The following is a 5,662-nucleotide window of genomic DNA, read 5'->3' on the forward strand; positions in this document are numbered from 1 at the left end:
CATTCCTTCTTTTTCTGTTCTACTTCTTTAATTGTCACTTTCTCATTTCATTACGTGAAGTTGTGAACAGCAGTTTATAATGTAGGCTGTCTTGTACATGGTTGTTAATTTATTCAAGTTGGTTCTAATGATAATAATACATGTAATAATCATTGTTTTTCTATTAGCACATAATTATGTAATTACATAACATCTCTGTGTGCTAGTAAGCTTAATTTTTCATGTTCTTCCTTCTATTGGCATATCAAGTAAGATAAGAAGTGTAATTAATACTTTATTTGACCTCAAAATAGACATTTTCATGATAGGAAATTCATATAGAACAATGCTTTTTAGTTCATTTTAAAATGACCATTGAAGAAAATTTATGTCGGTTTTAAAACGTGTTGGATTATTAACACCACGATAAACATACAATAATGTGTTCACACCGTAAAAGGTTGTGTGAACTAACCTAATTTAGTGGGAACAAACCCGTGCATTTTGATTGTGTTTGAGTGAGTGTGTGTCTTATGTTCTCTTTCTGCAGAGTGTGTGTGTGTGTGTGTGTGTGTGGTTGACAATATTAATGTGCCGTTTCAGCCTTCTAACTCCTCGTGTAGCCCAAGTGCTACGCTGGGCTACACTGTTAATTTATGAAAACTTGGTTTGGACTTTGCTTTTGTTTTTTAATCAGGCTTGCATTCTAAAAACACTTCTTTGTAATATTTCTCTTTTTTTCTTCATAAAATGAATTGCAAGAGCAGGTATGCAGGGTTCTAACTAAATGCCAAATTGTTGATAAAGCCATTTTTGTAATCAGATTACTGCTTTTTCATTTTGTTGTGATGTTTTTGTATCTGTGTGATGATGTGCAAATGACAGTAATTTGAAAGCTGCTGTTCACACAAAATCATGAATGTTGAATTCTGCCGTAGAGTTTCAACATGAACTGCTATAGCCTACTATTGCAATATGTATATGTAAGCCTATATTTACTCATTAGCTCAACAGTATTTATATATTTTGTTAAAAAGTTCAGGTATTCAGTAAATTCATCAGATACATGTAGTTTCCTGTCATGAATTTGGACACCTTGTTAACTTATAACTCGTGCAATGTGTGTCCAGATTATTATCAAGTTGAACTTGAAAGGGACTTACTGGTAGCATCTCGTCACCAAATACATGCACATTTAAAAGTATGACCTGTTTTAAGGTATTGAGAAATCATTCAATATTCTTGTAGTGTCAGACAAACATCCGACAATCTTAGAATGGCTGATATTTTTATTTAATTCTCGTTTAGGAAATAAGGGCATAGTCTCACAAAAGTACCACAAGTACAAGTTCGCCGACATCCTACTGAAAAATACATATTTGAATGGAATGTCGCCGAACATGTACTTGTGACGGTTTCATGAAACCCTGCTCTGGGCTGGGCTGGGAATAGGAGTTTGCTTTGTAGTAAATCATGTTGAAGGCAGGCATGGATATCGTGCCTTACATTGTTTCCTGCTTCTCTGTAGCTTATTCATACTTGCCAATGGTGATGTTGTTGGGAAACCTGGGTAGGGGGTTCACTTAAGATGTCTATTTTCTTTCTATTCATAAGTACTTATGTTTCAAGGTAGACTATTTCAATCTTTTAACTTATCTATGCAGAACACTTGAAAGAGTGATTACCACTTACTAATGACGCCCTTTCTCTTTATTAGAACTTGGTTGGTAAAGGTATTCAAACAAAAATATGGTATACGATATGGGGAATAGACATTTCATTGAAGGGCATTATTAAGCAATAATCATGCCATATCATTTGTTAATATTTCTTAATCTTTGTTATCGTTTAAATTAGTAATTAAAAACTGGAAACACATTTAGAAACTGTCGAGCATGCGAGTTGGAAATGATTGATGCAAATATCTTTTTTGCTTTAAAATCAAGTGTTTCATATGTTCATGAGAGAGAAAGGGAGATATTCCTCAGAGTTTATATTTTTCTATCTAATTATATATCTTTGCTACATAAAGTTGGGCAGCAGAGGGCAGCAAAATGTGTTAACAGAAAAAGCTTAATCTATGGTACTATCTATATGCCTTAATCATTCAGAATTTTTTTGAATGTTCCGCAGTAATGTTCGACCGCACCTGAGCTATGCAGGGCTAGCTGATCATGTATTTGCTATGCACAGCACCAGCAACTTCAGGCGGTGTGTATGGTGAACACATAACCAGCTGACTCTGCGCAGCCAAGGTGCGCAGGAACATTACTGCCAGAACTTCATGAAATCATTTTGAGTTTCATGTTAGTACTCCAAAGAAAATTGTGAAATTGAGTTGTTGAGATTGGGTTAACATTTGACTAATTTTGGAACTGGGAGGGGGGAAGGGAGTCTGGGTGGGTGGTGGGGCGCTAGAATAAGGGTAGACCTAAAACCTAGCCCTAAATGTACATCTTTGGCCATAACATTCTTTTTTCTGGGTACATGTATTTGTAAGTTATACAAAATCATCAGGGAAAACTTGATGGGAATTTAATGTCGAACCATTTTTTTATTTATTATATATATCGTGAGTGGCGTGCGTGCGTGGGGCAGTAGCGTGATGCGCGCAATTTTTTTTAAAGGACCGAGACTTGTCGCATGAGGCCTGCGGTAAATGAGGAGAAGTCACATTGAGATTTGTATCTTGCTGTGAAAAAAAATACTGTAACCTTAAAAAAGAAGCAACTTCAAAACACTCTACCAAGAATAACCAATCTTGTTTTGTGATCAAATCTTTATTTTTTTCATGTGTTTAATGATGTATTTTATATACTTCATAGCCTTACATTATGAAATGTTTGTTTAAAACAATTGTCATGAATAAAACTTTCAAGGATTTTTTTTGAAATTTAGGTCTGCCAGTGCTAAAGTATATGCCAGTATTTTGGGCTTATGGGAAGTTAATTATGCTGAGAGCGAGAAGGGAATTGAATACTTATAAAAAGCAATATATTAATCCCCTTCTTGCCCTCAGGAAATTAATTAATTAACTTGGAATTACCTTTAATTCTCCAAAATGGATGAAAAAGAAACTGCCATGGTAGTTTTATGTCACTTTGTCTCCATCATTGTCGATTTGAGACAACATTCAATTATGTTTTCATCAAAGTCTTTACACTTTATGTTGGCTCTGGTTCATTTAATAAAAAATAACAACTTTTTGACTTTTTAAAATTGTTTTTTTTTTGGAGGGGGGATATATGGAGTGAAAAATCTAAAGCGTCATGATTTTTTTTGAGATTTCACTCTCACACACTGAAACGAAGCATTATAAAAGTGGCCTCAACCAGTGATAATTTCTATTTTTATATTTATTGACATCTGTAACTCGTGACATTCAAGGATGAAGCAACATTGCGTGTCTTGACGGCTAGATAAGCTGATGAAAAATAATAGGAATATCTTTGAAAATAATTCCTTTTTTCCTATAAATTCATTTTTTACTCATTTGTAAAGGAAAGTAACAATAGTGTTCTGTTTTACCAGATTGTATTTTGGGTTGGCAGGGGAAGGGATTCCATGATAATATCATTTCATTGAGCCATAGTCAAGGCACGCAATGGCACAGGTGTTTGCTTCAAAACCTTTTTTTGTAAATCATTTCCTTGTCTGGTAGCCTATATTGAAAACAAGGACCGTTTTCATACACTATACATTATCAAACTGTTTTTGTAACTTATTATATTCATAACACAGGTGTGTGAAAAAGAAAAAAAAACTGACGACGACGAAGAAGAAAGAGGAAGAAAAAGAAGACAAACCTAAATTGAATGATTCTTTGAACTATTCAGTGCAAGTTGTGGGACAACAGACTTATAATATGGTAGTTGAACATTTTTTGAAAATGATGAAAAAAAATGCATTGTTGACGTATGTTGCTGTTGTCGCTGGTATTTACGAGTTTTAAAAGTTAATGATTACGTCGTACCAAGCCTAATATATTGCAGTTAAAGACATAACATCAGTATTCAATCAGTGGGAGAAAGTGAAAGATTTCTGTCTATCAAACCTCTTATAATCATCTTTGATTTGATAACAAAACAAACACATGATAATGATTATATACTAAATTTTGGTTTCAATTATAACAGAGAAAAGAAATTTTGTAAAGAAATCAACAGTTGTGATACAAGAGGATTATATCTTCACGTCTTATCCAACCTTGTGAATAACTGGGCCCTGTGTATCCCATGTCAAAAAAGGAATTACATGGTGATAATCATTGCATTGGAATTAGAGGATCTTTTTCATGTTCTAATGATTGAGAAAATGTTATATAGGTTGAACCTGATTAAAGCATTTACATTTGGAAGATATCCTCGCTGTTGGCGGGAAAACCATGCAAAACCTATCCACCATTTCTTTCTAATGGTTTACGATGCGAGGTTTGCAAAAATCCAACTTGTTCAACTTCAACATTTCTAAAGACTAATATTAAGATACCACTTTGGAAATGTGTTCTATGGAGTTGTAAAATCATGAAGATGTGTATTTTTAGGAGGAAAGTGTGATCAAAATACTGTTACAGAAGTTTATTATAGCCTTTCCCATGTTGAGGCAAATGAATACAAAGTCTTTATATTTTGATCCTTCATGTCAAATATAGAACAATTAAAAAAAAAAATGAGGGAACATCAGAGTTGATGCTTGGTACGACAGGTAATTTCTGTTCTTGTTACAATAAAAGCATTAAAAAATATAGAATCGTTTGTGTATTTCTTTAATGTGTTGTTTGCACTGAACAGGATCGCAACTACTTAAAGGGAAAGACCACCCCTGAAATTAAGTTAGTTTTAATAGGAGTAGAAAAATGAGAGAAACAAGTCAGTGAAAGTTTGAGCAAATTCATTAAAAATAAGGAAGTTAGGATTTTTGAAGTTGTGATCAATCAAACACAAATTGGCAACTCTATGACGTATCATGCGAGCTCAACTTCCATTTGCTCAGTACTAAAAAAATCTAAAATTTTCATTTTCCCTCAAGAAAAATTTCAACCATACATGCACCCTAAATATAATAATTGCAAATATGTTTCTATCTACTCCCCCTGCAAGGAACAAATATATATTCCGTCATCAATAACGAAGAAAACATGATTTTATGGAATATTATGCACAAAGCAAATGAAGGAGAGCTCGTATAATAAGTCACAGAGTTGCCAATTTGTATTTGATTGATCACAACTTCAATAATTCATAACTTTCGTATTTTCATTCAGAATTTGCTCAAACTTTCACTCACCTGATTTTCTTATTATTCTGCCTCTATCGAAACAAACTTATTTTGGGGGTGGACTTTCCCTTTAAGATAAATCAACCTAAGACAATTTCAATAGCATTGTCAAGCGAACATGACAGTGACGTTTTAAGTAACCCAAACATGATTTCTATGGGATATAAACTAGGGTATTGAAATTGCCCGACTTGATTTATCAAAAGTAGTTTCGATCGTGTTTCTTGAACCTGGTACGGTTGTGTTGCATGATTTAGCCATGTACATAATTATATTTGAGTCCTATCAATAGCAGTAGAGATCTAGACCATTCATGAAATGACTTTCAAAAACAACGGGAATTGAAAGAAAGTTTAGATAGGGATGGAGGGGGGGGGGGGTGGGGGGGGGGGGGGGGGGGGGGGGG

The sequence above is a fragment of the Strongylocentrotus purpuratus genome, unplaced genomic scaffold (genome assembly GCF_000002235.5).
Source record: "Strongylocentrotus purpuratus isolate Spur 01 unplaced genomic scaffold, Spur_5.0 spur5_scaffold_12, whole genome shotgun sequence".
Taxonomy (NCBI): Eukaryota; Metazoa; Echinodermata; class Echinoidea; order Camarodonta; family Strongylocentrotidae; genus Strongylocentrotus; species Strongylocentrotus purpuratus.